The sequence below is a fragment of the Gavia stellata genome, chromosome 10, assembly GCF_030936135.1.
Source record: "Gavia stellata isolate bGavSte3 chromosome 10, bGavSte3.hap2, whole genome shotgun sequence".
NCBI lineage: Eukaryota > Metazoa > Chordata > Aves > Gaviiformes > Gaviidae > Gavia > Gavia stellata.
Genome location: NC_082603.1, coordinates 7,329,020 through 7,351,051, shown reverse-complemented (window position 1 = coordinate 7,351,051; position 22,032 = coordinate 7,329,020). Strand labels below are relative to the sequence as shown.

At 54.4% G+C, this 22,032-nt stretch overlaps 1 protein-coding gene across 2 annotated transcripts in view; it reads left to right on the top strand.

Annotated features, from left to right (window-relative positions):
* The window catches only part of LMX1A (LIM homeobox transcription factor 1 alpha), a 43,665-nt gene that overhangs the window by 1,659 nt on the left and 19,974 nt on the right, over positions 1-22,032 (top strand). The window lies entirely within an intron of this gene.

The window sequence follows — 22,032 nt, the reverse complement described above, 5'->3', positions numbered from 1 at the left end:
TGTGTTGCCACCAGGCTGGTTGTTTCTTGAGGAGGGTGCAGGTGGGGGGCCAGGGCCGGATCCCTCGCTATGGCGATATCACGGCTGCTGGAGCCCCGCGATTTAATTCCCAGGTCGTTGTTATACGAGAAAACAGTCGTCGGCGACGCTCACGTCCCTGGCCTTCGGCGGGTCGGCGAGCGTGCTGGGGGCTAGCCCTGCTCCAGGCCTTTTTCAAGTTTTTTCCTTTAAGTCCCGTATTGTGGGTCTGAGTTTAATCACTATGGATACAAGGCAAATTGAAAGCAGAATTTGTGCGCGTGACCTTGTTTTCAAATGTTTACGAAAGAGCGGAAGAATTAGCTGTCGCGAGAGTGGAAAAGAGAGAGCTGTGTTACGGGTTTTTTAGGCAAAAATTTGTCGAGATTGGGTGCGCTGCTTGTTTGTCCGTAGAAATTTGGCTACTGGTTCCCATAGGTTTCCAACACAATTCAATGTGCATTTTCTGCTTTATCAGTGTCTCCGTTTGGAGCATTAAGGGGGCATTGGGGTGAATATTAGCGCAGAAATGCCTTTCCAGCTTGCAGTGGGTTTTACTCTCTGTGCGTTCGACTGTGGCTTCTGAACGCTGGAAGCCGGCTCCAACCTGAAAACCTCCTCCTATGTCTCTTGGCCGCGAAAGAAATTGGTGCCGCGGTTGGCTTCTTGCTGTGCCCATCTCGCTGTCGGGATGGACAAGGATGATTGCAAAAAAAAAAAAAAAGTCACAAATATTTTGTAGGCTCCGGCGGTGGCACAGTTTATCCCGGTTATTTCCCGGCTGCGTTTGGACTGGTGACTTCTGCCTGAGCCAGGGAACGGGCTATGCGGCAGGCGGTTTCCCGGAGGTGTGATGATTTTAGCCCTGAACCGCTGCCGGCCTCTTCCCCTCCTGCACCCGTCTGCCCCTTCTCTCATGTTGTTGTCCCCTTGAATTTTATTTTATTTTTTTGACACGGGGCTGCAGGTCCATGTCCCTGCTCCCTCCACCACCCAGCGGGGCTCTCTGCCGTGCCGGCAGCGCGACTCCTTACTTGGGGACAACAAGGATGCGGGGCAGAGTCCCAAAGAGCCGTTTCCTTTGGGCTCAGAGGAGCTTTACATATGACTCTGTATTTAACAAAAACCCCTCTTTCTTTGCCCAAACTGCCCCTCTGGTCTTTGGGCTGAGCGTTTTCCCCGGGTGCGGGAGCGCTGTGCCTGCCTCAGCCGCGGTGCCGATGCCGGGGCTTTCGCTGCGAAACATGCAGGGGAAGAGCTGCTGCTCTTGGACTGAGCTAATTATCTCGAGCCGAGAGCTGGTTAATTATCACGGGCGATTGACACTCCTTGTGCTGGATAGTGTAAAGCGGCCGATCCTCCGCCAGCGGAGCCGGGCTCCGGGGGCCTCTCCGTCGGCACAGCGGTGCTCGCTGGGTGGGAGGGCTGCGGTGTCTGTGTGTGAAACGCCGGTGCTGGGGGTGTCGGGGTAGCAGTTGGGATCCTACCTGCCAGTGTCATCGTGTTGTGGGTTTTGGTTTTGGGGTTTTTTTTAATTGAAAGAAGGGATTTCTCTTCCAGATGGTGACTGTTGGGATGTTTTACCAGAGATGAGTAGGTGCAGTATTTTCTGACACGTATCTTTGCTCTCTGTTTGAGCTCCGTTTATAACAAGGCTGCAGAGGGTTAATGACAGAGCGTGAGACGGCAGAGTTATGCCTTCAGTTATAAATACACCCGTGGAAAGTGTTACGGACGGTTTTAAGCGAGCATCTGACTCGCCGGACTGCAGAAATTGAGGAATCATTTATTAAAACAGATGTTTTACATTTCTTTGTCTTTCATAAAGAGGAAGACCTTGGGAGAGGACCTGGAGAGGGATGGATTAAAGACCGGGGAGGCCGGGCCGGGTCTTGGCATCTCTTTGGGGTGCCCAGGGCTGCGGCTCAGGACCTGTGGGCAGTTCAGACAGCGATGCTGGCCGGGGACTTGGGGGGCCGGGGGTCACTCTTGGACCAGTTTTCCCGGTACTGGAGGGGAAGGCGCCTGGGGAGGGACCGCTCGAGCCCGCGCCCCTGGGACGGCGTCTATTTGGGGCAGAGGACGTTCGTTACAGAACATCCTGAATCCCGCGGCAGCCCCCGGCGCTTGTCCAAACCTGATAAGTCTCAACTATGACAAGGTTCAGGCTTCGCCCTGGCCGGCTCCCTGACTGCAGAGCGGCCTCGGGGACGCGCCCCGGCTGCGGGGCCCCCGCGTTAGTGACCGGGGGATGGGCTTTTGAGGTGGTAGATTTGGGGGGGAGCAACGTCAAACGTGGCTGTAAATGGGGAGGGGTGCTGGAAGCAATGGGAAGAGTGAGGCTGGCAAAAGGGGCTGCCCTTGGGGGCTCAAAATCCACGTGAGGATGGGAACGGCTGAGCCCCCCTTGCCCAGAGGCGTTTCATGGTGGGTCTGCAAGAGCCAAGCAGAGCCAGAGCCGCAGGGAGGACCTGGAGCTGCGGGGATGTGCCGCTTGACCCCATCCCGAAGCCCCGCCGCGGGCGATGCTGGCGGCGTGCAGAAACCCCGCCGGCCGGTTCGGGGGGCCGGGAGCGCTGACAGTGGTGCACTCGTGACGGGGGGCGCAGCTGGGGAGCGTGGTGACGGCGGGACGGCTTGGCACGTCCCCAGCCACGGCGCAGAGCCCCGGCCCCAGCCCCGGCTGGCAGGAGCAGATGGCCAGCACATCTCGGAGCAGGCCTGGCATGTGGGCGCTGGCAGCGGAGGGGCGGCCGCGGCCCCCGAGCCGCTGCCGCCGTGCCGGGCTCCCCGGCCGAGGGAGGCAGTTGTGTGATGCTCGCCCTGTCTTCGCACGGCTTGACGGCTCTGTGCTGTTGCCAGCTGCTGCGCCGTCGTTGCAAAGCTCCCCCTGCTTGGCTCTGAAATCCCCTGCTCCTGGAGTCATGGGGTTGCACGGGTGCCTCCGCCTCCTCCTCTGTGAATTAAAATGAGGAGGCGCATCCAGCTGCGAGGGAAACAAAAATCATTCCGACTTCTGAATGTGCACAAAAGAAAACACGTGTGAAGAAACCCACCAGTGTTGAGTTTTAAAATCACACCCAGCATCTTTGTGTGGGGGATAAGCCTGAATCCCCAGCAGCATGGTCCCGGCAGACCGTGGCTGGCTCTGACCAGGGGGAAGGTGGGATCTGTGTGGCTCAGGGCAGCGCAGCCTGCTCTCGCCCGCTGGAGGCTCATCTGGCAGCTGCTGCTGTAGAGGAGAGAGGGGGAAGAGGTTTGAAGCATGGTGGCTGTTTATCTTGCTTAATGTGGGCAATGAATGTAATTGCGCAATTAGCTGCAAACCGTGGCACTGCTTCCCCGGCCACTGGAAGGGTTGCAAGGGGGCTAATCCCAAACGGACTGAACGAATAAGGTGATGCTGTTGCTGAATGCTTTAGGGCAGCCTGGTCCCACCAGCCGGAGACTTCCTATGGTCTGGGGGATTTGTGCTGGTGATTCGCAGTCCTTTGCCTTCTCTCGCCTGGAGAAATGTGACTTTTTGCTCTTCTTGTGGCTGATGGGAGAGAACAGTCCCTCCAGAGAGCCGTGGGTAGGCCTAGCTACAGTGCAATATGCCCTCCAGAGGTTCTTGTAGGGCATCCTATCGAGAGGACGGTGCTAACTTGGGTTTCTCCAGCTGGCCAGGCACTGGGGGCAGTCAGGCTGGCTTGAAGGGGGTAGCAGAGCACATGGTATGATATCCCTCTTGCTGGCCTCTCTTTTCCAAACCCTCAGCCTTTTCTCCTAGTGCTTCCCATCCTTCTTGCCTGCTTTCCGCTCCACCCAGCACCTTGTCTCCCATAGCAAAACCCTCTCTGTCCTCACTCCCTTTCCCACAGCTCCTGCAGGAAACGTGCCGACTCTTTGAGGGCTGGGATGAGTGCGGCTCGGGGACAGACGAATCTGGCCTCATCCCCTCCAGGGATGCGGTGGTGGGTACCGCCGGGCTGGGACCAGGTGCCCGTCCTTTGTTTTTTGTTATTAAGTGGCCTTGTTATGCCAGCGGGGGGGGAAAGGAGGGAAGCAGCGGGATGTGGCGATGAGAGGGGCATTAGGGAGGCCACTGCAGGATCCATACTGGAAATGCCAGGCGAGGAAAATACACCTTGCCCCTGTCTCCACCGCCCCCCGTCCTCCGGCGTGCTGCTTGCGGGGCTCCCCCTTTCCAAAAGGAGTGGAGAAGAGATTTGGCATCTTGCCCCTTCCCCCTGCCCTTAATTAGATTTGTGTCTTACAATTAATGTTTCATAGAAAGGCCTGGAAGGGAGCGACGTTTGGCAGCTTGGGAGCGAGGCAGCAGAATATACTCGTCATCTGTCCCTCCGTGGTGGGGACAGGGGTGGCTTTGGGGTCGGCTTTTCTCCTGCTCATTGGCAGTGGGACCCCGGAGGCTGCGGGTTGGTGCTGGCAGAGCTGGAACCTGAGCATTCTTGGGACCCTCCATGGTTTCTGCCATGTTATTTTGGACCTGCAATGATTTTTTTTTTTTCCCCTTTTTCTTTCTTTCTTTATCCCTCTCCCCGTGGCACGGCGCTCCCTGATCAGCCCCGGATGGGGTGCTTGCAGCTGGGGGAACCGCTTCAGATCTTTGCAATCCCAATGAAGATGCCGAAAAGACATCGGCTTGGGGGAAGAAAGGGGGGTTTGTTTCGGTTTGATGAGAATTTTGTCTCCACCAGCTGGAGAGACAGCTGGGGTCCTCTCCTGCCCCGGCTCGCCAGCCCTCGCCTCGCCGGCTCTTCACCTGCTCGCAGCCACCAGGCGCAGGGAGGGATTTGCCGAGCCGTGGATTTAAGAGAGCCCAGAATTTGGTTTCTTGCTCGGCCCTTCCTTGGGGAGCTTTCCAGCAGGGTGTAAACCCTATGCTGCGGTCACCCGCAGCCGTTTGCAGGGAGGGTGGTGGCCTCGGGTGTTAGCCATGCTGCCAGCGCACAGGCAGGATTTGCCGGCAGCCGCACGTGCTGCCGGGGAGGTTGAGGTCCACTGGCTGCCCCCGTCCCCCCTTGCAGCAGTGGGGTGGCCTCAACATACCCAAACCCACAGTGGTTTCTGACTCTGATCCTGCGCACTTGCCCCAGGGTGCGGCTGGGGGAGCCCGGAGCACCCTCTGCCTTGGAAGAGTAGAAGGGGACTTTGGGGGGTGAAGGTTGGTGTCCTCTTCTGCTCCCAAGGGTGCAAGTCCCGCTTCTGGCTGAGGAGCAAGAAAACCCGACGGTTTGGGTCTGGATTCATAGTTCCCCACTTCTGGTGAACCCCGTGGTGTGCAGCCAAGGGGGCTACTCTAATATATCCCATGTCCCAGATGTTTTTCTTCTCAAGATGCTCTTTGTCCCTTTGTGCTCCATTTTGTCTCTGGCTCGTGTCCTCCGCGGACGCAAACACGGGGTAGGGGCACTGGCATGGGGACGAGGGCCTGGGCTGGAGGACTGTGCCTTTGCCTGTGATTTAATAAAGCATCTCCTGTAATAGGAGTAAAGAATAGCTTTAAAGCAGGGGGAAAATATTTGCATTTTATTAAGGTGAAATACTGGGGTTGAGTCAAAATAATTATTTTTCTAAATACATTTTCTTGAGGAATCTGAATTTCTGTATATTTGTAAGAGATTTCAGAAGGGAGAGGTGGGGGGACTAATGGTGCTCCCTGACGTGGCAAACGTTGCGTGGACGTGTATGAAAGCCTATAGCCACGGTATGCTAGCCTGTAACTTCAATTTTGTTCCTCAATACTTTTAACCTGGAAGGAATCCTGCCTGGGCAGAAGGAAGGCAGCTGGTCCCCGGGTATCTTATCCTGGTGCTGTTGGTCCTCAGGGGCAGTGGATGCACCCGGGTTGTCTCGTACGTCTCTGTGAAACCGGCAGGCATCTCATTGCAGCTCTGAGGTTTGTTTTTTTAAGAACATCAAACCTTGGTTGCCCAGGAGAGGAGTTCTGTAATCCCTGGCTTCCCACCCCAAATATTTACGGACAGCCAGATCCCGAACCCTTTGCGAAAGGCGTGGGGCAGGGTGACTGCTGAGCAGTGCCGTGCCAGCGCTACGCTGGCAGCGGGGGCACAGCGTCGGACTGGTGGCACCGGTCTCTGTTTATCTGGGTTTTTTTTATTTCCGTCAAAGGGCTCTGTCTTTTGGCTTATCTGTTTTGCTGGGACCTTATTAATGAAAGACCGATTTCTTCAGCTTGTCAAGGATCCTTCAGGTGCTCCACATTTTGTGGACCGGTTATCTGAAAATGGTGTTTTCTCCCACAAAGGTTGGCTTTTTCAGGAGGGTGGTGTGTGCGTTTCTCAATACAGGGCTGAAATCATGTTGTGTTCAATGCAAACAATTTATTTTCTCATATTGCACTGTGTGCTTGCATGCAGCTACCTGTTTTCAGTAGAGGCTTAGCATTTCCCATACCCATGGATACGATGCTGTGGTTGGGTTCAGGTCTCCTGCAGTTGGTGCCTGGTTTGGCTATGATGGGCCACGGTCGCATGGAGGAAAAAGAGCTCAGACTCATCTCCTTCCCCTATGAAATGGAGCTGGAAATATGAATATAGTTAAAAAAGGCTTCATTCATCATTGCAAGTGCTTTGAGCATCTTGCTGGGGGAGTTTGAAGGCTGGGAATGAATTTTGAATCTCTCTCCAGAATTGCCCAATTTTTGTCGTGCCTGCCTTTGTGTTTTCCACCTCAGGCTACCTTTGACCAAAGGTGACCGAGAGGTTGTGCTGCAGAGATACCGGCTTCTGCCAGGGGTTGTTTAAGGAGAACTGCTCTCCTCTGTATCCCAGCACATCCCAGCAGGCAGCGATGCTTCCCCTTGTCCAAGGGTCGCTGGGGCTCTGCGGCCGCAGACGAAAGGTTCGCCCTGCGCCAAGGCATCCCTCTCTTCCTTGGGGCAAATGCCTTGAAGGGCAGAGCATGCTGGAGGAGGCTTCCTCAGCTGGTACTCATGCTTTGCGAGCCCATCAGGGCCCAGCATTGATCCGTCCCAGCTGTCCCCCGTCGCCGTCGTCCGTACATTGTCTCTCGCCGCTCCCTACCCCTCTCCTTCCCTTGTGGCCTTCATTTCCTAACGCTGCTCTTAGGGAGAGCTTTCTGTCCTTGACAGCGGAACAAATCCCTTTTCACGCGACCATCACTCCTCAGCCCATTGTCCTCCGCCCCTGCCGCCACCATGCAAAATCTCCCCCCCCAGTATGTCTGTTCCTCTGGAATGATAACCACTATCGCGGTGGGGCGGCGAGACCCCCAAATCCCCCTGGGCAAGGTCCCCTGCCCCGCCAGGGAGCAAAGCGGGGTCTTAAAAGAACAACAAGAGGCAACAGCGGTTCCCGGGGAAGAGGTTTGTTTGGGACCATTTGGATGTGATTAATCTCTTTGGGAAGTGCATTCTCTCCTCTGGTTTTGTGCTGTAGAGCTGCTTGGGTGAACCTGGAGCCTGTGCGTACCAAGGGCTCCTTCTTCCCTGCCTGGGGCTGGAGGGGCCACGTTACAAGTTGATTTTTCACTGCGTAGCATCACCCAAGGCAGCCACGCACGAAGAGGGAGGTGGGAATTTTCTCTTTGCTATTGAAAGCTTAGGGAAGCATTTGGCAGGAAAAATTTGGAAAGGGGAGAGAAACAGGTTAAGGGACCTGAAGGCGGTTTTCAGCTGCAGCAATTTTTTATTTGAAAAAGTCAGTGTTGTCATTTCTTCCCTCCAACCCCCACCATCGTAAAAACACAGGGATGCTTTGGTTGTCAAAATTTCTGCTCGGCATTTGCTGGGTCTGTTAAGTCTTTATTCCTGGAAAACAGTGTCTTAACTATACAAAATATTGCTAACCTCTGCAGTAATGTGTCTAAACAGGAGGAGGGAAAAGCCGCATGGCAAATGTTTGCAATTGCCTCCGCAGGAGTGATTTTGATGCCGTTGGATGGATAAATTCACAGGTGCTGATAATGGAGGTGGACGTTTGTCAAGGCACAACCCCAAAACTCTCTCCCAATGACTTCTGTGTTGACCCTGGATTGGGACTGTCCTACAACACTTCTGGGGCACCTTTTCCATTGCTGGTGTTAGAGAGGATCCTCCAGGCAACAGGAGAGGAGGGAACGGCAGCTGTGCAGTGCATGTGTCGGGTATGCAGGACCGCAGCCCTGCTCTGGGTGTCGAGGATGGGTTGACAGTCTCCTCTCTGCTTGCAGACAGCTTTCTGTAGGCTCCTGCAAGGGCTGAAGGGGAAGAAGAGGCTCCTCCAGAGCAGAGGGTTTGACCAAGCCCAGGTCTGAATTGCCTGATGGAGATGCTGATCTCCAGGTCTTGGCTGCAGGAAGAGCTGAGACCTTGCTCACATCTGTGAACACAACCATCCTTTTGGCTTGGGTATCTGTGGTCTCTGGTGCAGTGGGATGGCTCAGGCTCATGCGTCTTGTGCCAAATGGGTGGCCGGCTGGGTTGGCGATGTGGAACTGAAATACTGAATTATGTATATCTCAGCATCTCCGCTGCCGGGCAGAGCACCAGAGTGGTATCGAGCAGATCCTTTTAAACAGCGATGTGGGCGTGGGAGCTTGGTTAGGAAAGCCATTAAGTGTTTGAATCTTCTTGATGCCTGCTCAGGTGACTGTTGCTCCTTCCTTCTGCATCCATAATCATGAAAGGCTGAAAGAGCAACCTCAACGGACTGGCTTAAAAGTTTAATGATGCTTAAAGTCTTGTAGGTTGGGCTCTTGAGTCCGAGCTTGTTTCAGCTCTGGCCCTAGGAAGAAGGGTTAACCAGAAAGGAGGAGAGGCTTCCTGCACATATTACCTCGAGGACATTAAAACGCATGTTGATGGGAGGTTCTGTTACAGAGATGGATTAGGAGAAAGTAATGGGAGAGGAGGTCGGAAGTGGGCGAAGGGCCCTGCGTGGGGAAAGTAGGTCCAAGTGAGGCGCGCATCCTTGGTACAGGGAAAGCTGCCCATGGTAGGGATGAGATTTTTCTGGCCGCTGCTGTGCAAGATGTGTGTGTGACGGACGCCCTCTGCTCTGCAGCCTCAAACCTGGGCAGCGCTGATGGATGGGTGCCAGGGCGCAGCAGGATCCGGGTGGCTCACCCGCTCTGTCTGGTGTAACACGCTTCTTGCGGCGCCCGCCAGAGATGCTCCAGGCTGGGGAGGGTTGCTGGCGTGCCCACGCTGGCAGTCTCTGACTGGGTCCCAGCAGGAGCCAAAGTGTCTGTGCCCTTGGCAGGGTCTTTATGGGAGTTTCCTCTGCAGTACCAAACCCCACTTTGCACCTTTTTTTTGGCCAGCTGAGACATGGAACCACTGGCTGGTGTGGGGCTGGGGAAGAAAGGCTCTCTCTCCAGACGTGCTGCATTGCAAACCTCCGCTGGATCCAGTTTTGAGTTTCATGGTGTAGGGGTTTGCAGCGGGAATGACCTCTGGCTGAGCACACTGGGCTCCTGCCCGCTCCCAGCTCTTTGCCTTTCTCCTCCTCTTGCCTCGTGGTGAAACTGCAGCTCTTTAGGGCTGGAGTGAAGATGGAAGAAACGTGGTCAATGCTTTACTGCTGGTGTATATATGGGGACACAACTAGCTCCATGGGAACGTTTCTCCATGGCCAACCAAGTTCAGAGGCACTGATGCCACCCATCCTTATCTAGGCAGGATGACATGAAGTGATGAATATGGCTGCTAAATCAGAGAGCCCAAATCCACCCTACTCTGCTGGGATGGCCCACCCCCATCCTCCAGAGAAAGTGCAATTTCCCTGCCAATAATGTCTTTATGCTATTTCCAACTGCATAACAAAAAATCCCAGGAACTCCCTGAATCCTTGGCTTTTAAAGTAAATATACCCCCACCCCAAACCGATTTATTTTTGCCTGTTTCAGGCACTTCTGCCTCCAAACATCAGCCTTGGTCCTTCCCTCCCCAGCCTGACTCCTGCAGAGCACCATTCTCACACACAGCAGCCGCTGGCCTCAGCTCGGGGTGATGCTTTCCAGGTCGGACGGGGAAGCGCATCGGGCGCATTGTGAGTGAAAGGTGCTAATGATAGGAAAACCAAATCTACAACTTCCCCTTTAGTGTCTTCGTGCCGGAAAAGCGCAGCAAAAATCAACTGATGATGCATCTTGCCGAAGCTGCATATTTTTTTTTTCCATAAGGATTAGTGGTTCAAGAGCGGGGATTTTCAAACTGACAAGCCTTTGGCAGAGAAATAATTATAGGCCTTTTATGCTTTGTGTTTCCTAAGTAGTTCTAAACAACTTTTTCCCTTGGGGCATTTTTTTTAAGTTCACAAAATGGGGGGGGGAATCTGTATTTCCTCAGTGTCCTTGAAAATATGCAAGATGTTTGTGGAGACCATTCACGTTTCAGCTATAAGATTTTTTGCGTGTGTTTGCTTTAATCATGCCCAATCAACTGAAGTTTCTTGGCCGGTGATGCTTCAGAAAGGGATCTTGGAAATGGGAGACGGAAGGAGATAGATGTGATCACTTCTTGGCCATCTCAGGAATGCGGGTTTTGCCTCTGCAGTATATTCCCTGGGGTTTTTACCCTGCTCCTTGCTGTAAGAGAGGATTTCTGGGTCTAGTGGAGCTGGTTTTCCCCGTCAACATCCATTATTTGCTTGCGCCGAGTTGCTGCACGTCCCGCTGGGAAACCCTCTCTGTGCTCCTTTTGTCAGCATCCCGCTGCAATTCCAGGGGGCTGCGGGGCTCACCCAGCCCTGTCCTCCACTGGGTCTTCTCCTCGCCTGCACCTCCATCCTGACCGCTTTGGCCAGTCTTTTTAATTTTAAAAAGGCAGCGGGATGTGAAAAAAGGCACCTGGGGGAGGCTCCAAGGCACACGTGAGCCCGTGTCTTTTATCTCAAGCAAAATTCACCTCCTATAAGTTTCTGTGCAAGCCCTTAGCGAGGTACCCTACTTTTCTCAGCACACCGGATATCTCCATGTCGCAGCGTGTTTTACCACGGCTCGGTCCCACCCTGGAGCTCTTTGCTCCCTGCCTTTTTGCCCCTCCCTGGGAAGAGCCCTCCGGAGGATGCTGTCCTAAATCTGAGCTATCTTCCCCCTGACTGGGGAGGGGGTTTCCATCCCTCCCTGACACTAAATGCTGCTTGTGATTTAAGGGGGGACCTGGGAGAGGACCCCGCTGGTGTTTACACTCACTGCAATACAAAAGGTCAGTGCTGGGGCACGGAGGGGCTGTGTTATTGCATCCGCTGTCGGGGCAGTGCCGGGGCGCGCCCCCGGGATTACCGGAGCAATATTCCCACCGTCGGCAAGGGGGAGGGCCGGCTGCTGTTCATAACGGCATTGCTTTACCTTGGCTTTATTAAGTGAGGGAAGCCTCTGTTCCTCACGCCCCAGGCGTGTCTGGGTATGGGCTTTGCGGTGAGAGGGAATGGGGTGGGAGCAGAGAGGGGGCGGTGGGGAGATGGTGTTTGAAGTAATTACAGCTGCTCGATGGAGAGGGGGGAATTGCCAAGAGGGGTAGCAGTGATATCTCAATGGCGTATCCTGCTGTGACCTGCTGCAAAACCCTCCTGCGGGCTCTGCCCAACCCACCCCACTCTTCTTGGCCCTTCATCTCCCTGGGGACTATGGCGTTTAGCAAGTGGGGTGGTGAACATCTCACTTTCCCCGTTCCCCCCTCTTCTGAAGATCCTCTTAGGGTAGTTAAAAGTCTGGCTGAGCTTGTGGGGAGGCCATGAGGTAGCACCAGGGCTTATAAAGTCCCTTGTGCCCTGCAGATGTGGTGGGTGACCCTGGAGAGGGACATGGTGCCAGGAGGGGACCTGCCTGTCCTGCCTCTCCTCTGCCCCAACCATCATTTCTCAGGGGAAAGGGGTTTTTTCTCATCTTCCCCTGTCCAGACGCTGCGAATCCCACTAAAACTTTTGACTGGAGCAGGGATTACGTGCTCAGGTTTCAGCCCTTGTCTGCGAGCGGTGTAAACTTTCTGCCGGAGCTCAAGTGACATTTTGTGGGAGATAGGAGAGTATTAAGTGTTGGTCCTTGCAGATAAAAATAGCTGCTGGCCCGACGACGTTTTCTGTCGTCTTGTCACTGGTCTGACCCGGCTCCATCGCCTTCATGCTGGCACTCCTGACCTGGTCTTTTCTTAGCATCAGGTGCCGGGGGCACCCGCAGCCCGACCCGGCGCGGTCCCGCTCTGAGCGTCCCCACCTGCCTGTCACAGCGATGCTCCTTTCCTCCTGTAAGCACCGCGGCCAGGACGGTGCCGGGCTCTCGATGTAGGGTGGAGGGCAAACCGGACCGGGAGCAGCAGGTCCCAGGTTTGTCTTCACAGGGGCTGGAAGGAAATGCCATACATCCCGCTCGCTGTGAGCCCACACTAACCAAACACAGCATCCCCCTTCCCTGAAATCAGAGCCCGTGGATCAAAGCAGGTACCCCAAATTGCCTGTTATCATAAACCTCGCTGCTAATGTGGGAGCTCTCCTGATTACAGGAGTCCTCGTGTGTGCACACGTGTCCGCCTGTCTGTTTTTCCCGTTGCTGTGTTTCAGAGCCGATGTTTTCATCCGGAGGTTATAGCCAGAGCTGGCTCGGGGCCCCTCAGCAGCATCGGCAGAGCTGACTCTTGCCGCTCCAGAAATGTGGGGCTGGGGCCGGTCGAAAGGAAAGGGAAGGAGAGGAGGAGGAGGGAGCGGCAGGGTCTGGCTTGCTGCTGAGCTGGGACCAGATCCACTGCTGGGAGAGGCTCTCCCACCCTGCCTGCCCTGCGCCTTTCCCGGGCTCTGCTTCAGAGTAGCATCCGCCCGCTCCAGCTCTGAAAATAGCCAGTGTGGCTCTGGAAGAGCTTATGTGCAGCCGGTAGGATGGCAGCAGGGACAATTTCTCCTGGTGTTGAGCCTTTCTTTCTCATGGCTGAGCTGGGAAATCCCCAGGCATTGGCCTCTGTGAACTGGGCGTCCTTTGAGGATACCTCCACTCCATCTCCTTGTCCTTCTGATGTCCGCTGGAACATCATTCTCCCCAAGGATCTCTTCATGGACCTCCTAGCTGCATAGTCAGGCTGCCTTCAATGCAACTTTTTAATTGCAGCCCTTAAATACCTTTCTCAAACAAGTGAAGGTTTTTGGGAACAGCATCTTTTCCAGATTCCCTTTACTCCCTGCTTCGAGGCCCACCCACCTCTGGGGTATTCATCACCTTGCGTGGTGCCAGCCATCAGCTGAAGCGTCTCCTCCGTCAGAAATAAGGAGCGAGGTTCTTGTGTGTCTGGAGCCGAACCGATGTGATGGCACTTGGCCACTTACAGTAGTGGGCGATTACTGAGCCCCTGCCAGGAATTCTTCCAGTGGGATCGGGAACGCTCTCGGGTGTTAAATTTGTCCTGCGACGTGTAACCTCTAAGTAGAACCCATCGTGTTTTGTAACAGATCATATGATGCCGGCGATGGCAGCCACCCGCCCTGCGTTTCAAGGTCAGCGCTGAGCTCGGGGTTGGAGGGGCAGCTCCTGGCTGCAGCCTCGCCTGGCCGCTGAGCCATCTCGCAGAGCTCTGCTCCCTCCTCGAGCGCCTCAGGAGCTCAGGCTTGGAGATGGAGGCTGTGGAGGCTGCAGCCCGCATCTTGGGATCTTCACTTGTGGGGTGTGCTCCTGGGATCAGCATGGCTCTGCCATGTAAACCCTGCCTGCATCTGTCCTGCAGCCCCATGACGGTTTTCTTGTGTACTGCCAACACACTGTCTCCACATCTGGAAACCGCTGTCCCTTAGCCAGAGCCCGTGCATCAGGTGTGGCTCCATCCCCTGAGACTTTTACAGCATCGTGCTAAGGACAGGACCTTTCCAGCATACACGTAGACAATATTCCCTCGCTCTCAGTGCCTTAAAATACCTCCCAGTAAGGACTTCATCTTGTATCCCTGAAGCCAGGAGAACTGCTGTGCAGAGAAGGGTTTGCTGGCAGAGGTGAGGAGCACAGGGTCCTCGTCTTGATGGACAACCAGCGCAGCGATGCCGCTGCCTGTTCTGTCCTTTGGCTTCCAGCCCCTCGCAGGAAAGCATGGCTATCCCCACGGGAAGAGTCTCCCACAGTCTTTATCAATAAATAAATGTTTTAGGCCCATCACTGTATCAAGCAATTAGAAGGGACTTTTTGGATGTGTCGTTAAATAAGAATTAGCAGGGGTTTAAAATATTAATGGGCAATTGGCCCTCGCCAGTTCTCTTGTTACACGAACATTTAATTTATAATTTGGACCTAAGTTGGGATGTGCTGAGAGATGCTCAGGCTGCAGCCTGCGCATGGGGGTTAACGTGGTGCTCTCTCCTGCCAGAAAATAATAAAAGCCAGGGACTGTCTAGGGATCGTGTGTGAAGGATCAGGAAGAGGATATGCACGGGCCTGTCTGCAGCTGGTTGAAGTCTAGCGCAGAGGGGTAAGCCTGGAAATCGTTGCTTTCTGATGGCTGCGAGGGGGCCAGTGTGGAGAGGGAGCGTGTCTCCTAAAACCTGGGGAGCTCTGCAGCCGGCTGATGTTTTTAGTGGGAGGCAGCGAGTGGATCCCCTCTCCCTGAGAGATGTCTCCGCTGGTCGGGAAGGAGGAAGCACCGTGGGGTGGATGCTTCTGCCTCCGCTTCCCAGGTGCTGCAGATGTTCATTGTGAGTGGAGGGTGTGGGGCTTGAGGGATTGGGGTTTTTGGTGTGAACAGAGGATGTTGGGCTCCAGGGACCAGGTTTTTGGTGTGAGCAGAAGATGCTGGGCTCTGGGGACCAGCGTTTTCCAGCTTTCTACAGGATGCCCCGTCAGATCTCCAGATTCTGCTGGGAGTCTGGTTTCATCCACAGCCTTATCTGTGGCTTTTTGGTTTTTAAAGTTAGAGGTCCCAGAGTCAGGGGATTCAATGAAGCCGTGCCCTACCTTTCAGTAGGGAGCACTTCCAGCTTCTCTAGAGAAAGTTGGAAGATGCTCGGGGTTCACATTTGTTTGACTTCTTGATGTTGGCAGTGCTGTTTCCTGAAATGGTCACCTCGAGCTGGCTTAGGAAGCTGGGGTCACATCTCTCTGGCTTAGCGAGTGCATGAAGATTTCCTAGCATCAGTTATTCAGCGTTAGGATTTACCTTGCAACCACCACGCTCATGGAAGGTGTCTGCTGAGACGCAAGCATCTGAATTCCCTAAGGTGAGTCAGGGCTTTATGGCCCTCATCCAAGAGAAGCGCGTTGCTTTTGTGGCAACTATTAATTGCTTCCTGAATTTAAAAAGCATAAACAAACTCGCTTGCCAGGGAATGAGTTACTCAGCGCATAAATGCTTTGCCATTAATGCGTGGCTGACCCTGACGATGATGTGAGGACCCGAAGAGCTTTCAAAGAATTTACCAGAAACCATTTCAGGGGAGGTTGTGTGTTGTAAATCCTTAAGTAATGGGATAGAGGGAATAAGATTAGATAATAGTTTGCAGAAACTGGGCATGATTCCCCATTGAGGATCTTGAGACCATTAGAAACATAGTGTGGTGAGGCGAGGCCCCTGTGCGTCCTTATCCCGGCGACCGTCGAGTGAGTTTACAACCTGGAAAACGAGATTATCACAGGGTTTGTTTTACAGACTGCAATAACGAGCGACGTTAGGGAGCAAAACAGGGTCCTGCTACATCCAAAGGTGCATTGTAAAGCTGCAGTGCTTCCTGGAGGAGCAGCCCAGGACGGTGCTGTTTGCGCTGGGTCGAGGATGCCCATTGCATCCAGCACCCATCGCAGTAGCTCCCGGGCACCTGGCAGCTTTGGTGTGGGTGTCTCAGGCAGTCCCACGCCTCTTCTGAGCTCACCCCAGCTCAGGGAGCTACTTCAGGAGGACTTTTAGCTGCTATAGCAAGGGAGGTGGCGTTCTATCTTGCTTTCACAATCTGCTCTGATGTATATGTCTGACTCTCCGCTCCTGCCATGGCTGTCCTGAAGCTGTTTGCAAGTTTCTAGGGGCCCCCAGCCCCTCCTCACCAATTCCCCAGCCTGTGGACAGGACCGCTGAGCTATTTCACAGGGAGATGCTGGCGTGTGGGGCTGTTTGCTGCCTCCCCATTCCAGCAACGCCTTTCATTTGCTTGCTACCTCCGCTGGTTTGCTCTTCCTCAGGCTCCCCCAGCACTGGAGGGATGGGGTTGGGTGAGCTTTAGGGATGCTGGTGGCTTTTGGTGACAGCTCTGCTTTTACCATCTGGGGCACATGTTGGGTTTTCCCCAGACGTTTGGAGATGGTGCCTGCCGCGAAGAGCTGGGGAGCTTGGCAAACAGTGTTAAACCACTCTCATTTGAAAGGGCAGACATGGGGAAAAAAAAATGTATTGCCTGAAGCGAAAAAGTATTTCCCAAATCCAATATCTATGCAATGAGGGGTACCGCGGTGGGAATTGTGCATCCTTTCATGGGGCAGCGCTCGCAGGGAAAGCAGTCAGCGGTCAGGCTGCCTCGAGCCCTGATAATAGTCTTGCTGGCTGCCTGGGGCAAGGCGCTGGTGCTTAAAAGATCAAATCTAGTGGCTGATATTCAGCTGCCTGTTAATGTCGGCGTAGCAGATCATGTCCGGCTTGTCTGTCTGTCATGGGGCCACCTGGCACATGCATGGGTCGGTGATGTTTTCGGGATGATAGTGCTTAACTCCGGAGAGTGTGTAAGTCTAAATTAGCATTGGGGTGTGTGGTTTTGCATCTCCAAATTTCACTCTCTCCAGTAGAAGGACAAAGGGGCTCTGGCCTTCCTGGAATAGGAAATGGTGGGATCCACCCTGGAGCCTTTTCTCCTCTTACCCAGAAGGGTCCTGCCCCAGCCAAGAAGCCCTAAACCAAGCGGGGTGTGGAAAGGGGGGCAGAAAGGTCCATGTGAGGACTGTGCTTCATTCCTACTGCTGGTCATTCCCCTTAAGCATGTGTGAGGTTGTGTTTGATCTGGGTCTGAGCTTGGGTTTTTGTCTTTATTCTCCTTTAGAAAGGGAGGGAAAAAAATTCAGGAGGCCCCGGCGAGATGGTCTTGGAGCAGGGCGGCTCTCACTCCACAGAGCACGCACTGGCGTCCAATTTTCTGTCTCGCTTTGTTTAATGGACCTGCGAACCATTGCAAACCCGAGATTGCACAGGCGAACGCCCCGCAGCCAGATTGCAGGGTCTTGCTTAACCCAGCGCTGCCGGCTTTCTCCCCGCGGTTTTCATGTGAGGTCTCAGCTTCACCTTTTCACCAGTGAGAAGCTCCCCAGAGTGGCATGGCCGGCCCTGGGAGACAGGGGTTTTCTTTTGGAGGTGTTCTGCTCAGCCTTATAGATAATTTCTGGCGATACGTAGGTAGAGGTGAGAAGTACCTTGTGATGGCCACAAGGATGGAGAGGCTGTTTTGCACTGCAGTGAAATGAGTCCTCTGGTTTCTCCTTCTCAGGAGGTGGCTTGGAGGCACCTTTCTTTGCTGGTGACACGCAGGTCACTCTTTGCCTTAGCCGCCTCGGGAGGTATCAGCTCAGAAGGTGTTCAACAGGTTGGCAGGTGGCATCATTAGCCTTCAGTGGTAACACGCTGTGGAAGTAAGCAGGGAGACTTGCTCAGTGGTTGATTCCTTAACCAGGAACTCTGTGTTGCTTTGATTTGGACTCTGTGCTTGGGTGGTTTTCCTCCTGGTGCGTACCTTCCTCACAGGCTTTCACTGGATTCGGGAAGTTGCAGGCTCTCGGGCAGGATTGGTTTTCTGCCTGTGAATACATGGCCTTGTGTCCTGGGGTGACATTACCGCTGTCTTTCAGCTTTGTGTAAGCCCTTTTCTGCCTCTGGATCCTGCAGAGGACTTCCAGGGCAGAGGAGGCACCTGAGGGAGGGGAGATGCTGTAGAAATCAAGGCACAGTGTCCTGGTGGACCACGTCCATCGCCGTGTCCACCACCCCTGCTTGGTGGGTCACATCCCTGTCTGGCTTTGGAGGCAACCAGTCCCAGAGGCCCGTTGTGGGTTTTTTTTCTGGGAAATAGGGGCAGAGAAATACAACATCCACGTTTCCAAGCCACCAGGGACATCTCTGGAAAAGGAGGTGTGGAGGTGCCTGGGATGCAGCTTGTGGAGGGGCTGGGGTGAGTTTTGGAGGTTTGGAGTCCCCTTCGCACTGATGCTGCTGGGAAAGGCTGTTTTTCTCTGGCGTTTTCCACCTCTCCAGAGGGTGAAGTGTCCCCCGCCTGCCCTGGCTGCCAGCAGGCAGGGAAGGAAAGGAGGGGAGGATAACGCCCCGGCCGGCCGCGGGCCCTGGCCATTTCTGGATGAGTAGGTCATCTGGGTGTGGGAGGGGAGCCGGTGTCCAAGCCAGCCCGGAGAGGCTGAGGTTGGGTGTATGTGTGATTTGGGGGAAAGTGAGAAGGGATTTCTTAGGCGAGAGGAATGCGAGTTTCCTCCTTCACATATGTCTCCTGTTCTTCCAGTTTGCAACAAAAGTCATCAAATTGCCCAAGACCTGGCAGCAAGGACAGCCCGAGAACAGCCCACAAATCACGGGAAAGCATCTCCCCTCCTCCCTGCCTGCCTCCAGATACTTGCGCATCAGGAACCGCTTTAATCCCCCTTTGGGTGATAAAACTCCTGCCCCTTCCCGATGCCGGGCAGCTGCACAGCCCAGAGCCTCTGGAGCTCGTGCACACTGTAGCACTGGTCCTGGCTTGTTTTCCCTTGATTTGGTTGCGCTTTTAAACCCTCCAAATGGCCCTGGGAAGGGCTGGGAAGCTCAGACATCAGGGGTGGCAGCAGCCACTTGGAGGAGACACAGTGATGTGGCTGGCGTGACTTTCCTTGTCCCCAGGAGGTGGGGACAGGTGGCGGTGACTCAGGTCCTGCTTGTTCCACCTGAATTATCAGGCACTGGGAGAGGAGGCAGTGACTCCCAAGGATGCCCGGCCAGGGAGCACCAGGGTTTTGGGGTGTAGGGCTCCAGCTGAGAGGCTAAGGAGCAGTTGTGTGTCAGGATGAAGGGTGCTTTTAATGAGTCCAGCCCTCTCCTTACAATCCTGCCGGCTGCTGTTTTGGGTTTTTTTGGCAGAAAGAGCTGTTGGTGAAGCAGAGCTGCAGAGATCAGGAGAGCCTTTCTGAGCTCTCCTGTTCACCCCGTACATCACGGGGGTGGGCAAAGTCCCTCCTGCCTTGGTAACTGCAAGGTTACGGTTGCTTCTGAAGGGATGTTTCATGCCGTTTCATCGGTCTTGCCTGGGGCTCCCAGAGCAGCGCCAGAGCAGCCCCAGCCCCACCATCCTCCCCCCATGAATGCTCTCATCCTCCCTGGTTTTGCAGCCACCTGGTTTGCACCAGGAGGTGCTGGTCCATTAGGATCCCCGTAATAAAGGCACTCGGGTTACCCCATTTTTGTCATTTGAGTTATTATAGGATTTTCTTACAAGAAAACAACTCTATCCATCTTACTGTTAAGTGTAGACTAGCAGTGATAGCAGGGTGAGGACCGCTGAAGGTGTCGCACCCTCGGGGACCACCCCCCCTCATCCCATGTCCCGTAAGACAGTGCTGGCACAGATTTCACCAAGCGGTCCAGGGGCTTGTGTGATGGAGGGGAGATGGGTGGGCTTTGGCATGACTGGAGGACAGGGGCATCCGGCACTTCGCGCTTGTCAATACACGGCGTGCCGCGAGCGAAGGCAGCGGTGTGAGGCTCTGCAGAGGGGGAGGAGTTACTTCTATGTACAGCTTGGGAGTGGGGGTCTCCCCTAGTAGAGTAAGCACAGCCGTTAGCTCTGTGCACCGACTGCTGTCTCCCCACCTTGCCCTGCCGGGGTGAAGGTGGCAGCCCTCTGCCATCTCTCCCCTTCCCGTATGTGGCCGATCCATCTGGGAACCAGGCACACAGACGCTGCTCGGAGGGGAGACGTTCGTGCGATGCGGCTTTCCAAGCCCAGGCAGGGGGAAATGGCTCCAGATGAAGTTGAGCTGCATTTAACAGTTCTACTTAGGATATTATTTTTTCCTATAAGGCACTACCCCGCCACAGCAGGATGCCCTGGGGATCGCCAGTGTGCGGTCCCAGTCCTTCTTCAACCCTCACAGTGAAACCTTGCCGACTGCCCCAGCTCGCTGTGCTGCTCACGGGCAAGACCGGTGCCCTGGTTTGCAGGGGAGCCAGCAGACCAGCTTCCTTCGCCTGCCCGGCACGCTGCTCCCGCCCTGAGCCGTTTTCCGCTTCCCTGCTCCCACCTTCCTCCTCCTGCTGCAGCATCTGCTCCGGATGTTTTTCCCCCCGGATTGCAGAAGCTGCGTTTTTCCAAGCTGAATTTCCTTTGTTTTTTTTTTTTTTTTTGATCTCTCCAGGGTCCCCTTCAGATTGTTTTGCTCCGTTCCATCCTCTCCAGTTTATTATCTCCTGCTAATGTTATTAACATGCTAATTAGACCCTAATTGCAATTGCCAATGAAGATGTCAGATAGGGCTGATACTAACCCTGATCCTTCACATCACTCCTCTTCTCTGAATTCTTCAGATTACTCTGTACATCTCCCATTGTCTTGAGTATTTTATCTGGTTTGGCTTCACAGAGGGATGCTCACGTCTGCGTGAGTTTGATTGCTCCCCTAGTAAAGACTCGCTGAGATGCAGCATAGGGTGGTTTATGAAACCCCCAGGGCCAGGTTGGTGATGGGTGTAGCTCTGAGAAGCGTTTTCTGGCTGGTCCCAAGGTCTTGTCTCAAAGGCAAAGTATGTGCCTGGCTCTCCATGGCAGCCCCCTTGGGAGGCAGAAGGAAAAGGACTTTGGAACGTTAGAGTGGCATTTGCCATCCCGCCTATACACTCAACCCTCTGGCTGCTCGGGCATTGTGCAAAGGTCTTCCATGACTATAAATAGGCAGAGAGGTAGGCAAAGAGATGGTGAGATGGGATGAGGACAGGCGATGAGCCAGCCTTGGCCGGCATCTGGAGCTCTCATCGCCTTCATGCGCAGAAGAGGTGCGGTTTGTTCCGGCCACGCTGCTCTCATCAGGCAAAGTTTGCCCCCGCAGAGCCTATTTTTGAACACAAAACCCCCTGGTTACCTCTTGGAGATGCCACAAAGAACAAGGACCAGCTTATGACGAGGTGCTCCGGCGCTGCTGCAGGACGTTGAGCCACGTGCTTCGAATAGCTCTGTGCACACGTGGCCTATGAAGATGAAATGTGGCTCTTGACCGATTGCGAATAAATCAGGGTCAGGAGCTTGAATGCTGGCCAAGAAACCCAAAGGGATAAAATATAGCCTCTCTACAGACTGTTAGCAAACAGCACGTGGGCTGAGATCTGCTAGATAAATTTATGCGCTGTGAATTGTTCACCCAGCTGTAGTGGAGGGATGGACGGACCTACGGAGAACTAATAACCATATGTGGTGGACATGCCTTCGGTGCTGACCTTTAGAGGGTTCAGGAGGGCTGGGAGGCCGCCGGTGGCACGGTGACGTCTTCTTAGGGATGTCACTGGGAGGGAATGGACGCACATGTTGCTTGATGCGAGGGAGGGGGACTCAGACTGCGTCTGCCCTGCATGTCCAGGAGACAGGCTGGCAAAATAAATTAATACTCCTGACCTTGGTTTTCCCATCATGTCATTTGAAACGAATTGAGGCTAAATACTGGGCTCTTTGCCTTTGCCTGCTTGTTTCTGTGCTCGTGGGACTCACTGGTCCGAGAGCTCCCATCCCTGATGCAGCCCACGGAGATCAGTTTAAAATGGGAGGAGATAATAGGGAAATAGTGAAAAGGTGGGATTCTTCCCCAATCCTAGGCTGTGGGCACAGGGCCTCCAGGACCTGCTGTCACCCATTCCAGGTGAAACGCCAGGAGCTGGCAGCGCTGCCCCGGCCACGGGGGCTGCCTCCTCTCGTTCGCCCCAAATCCCTCGTAGCCGCAAAGAGAAACACCGACTTCACGTTGGGATGAAATGTCCTGGCAGCGGAACCAGCTCCAGGCAGACTGACTTAATGAGCCTTTGAGCTCAGTTCAACTGCTTTAAATTGGAGAGATGGGCCCGAGCCCAAAACACAGAGCCAAACAGCCT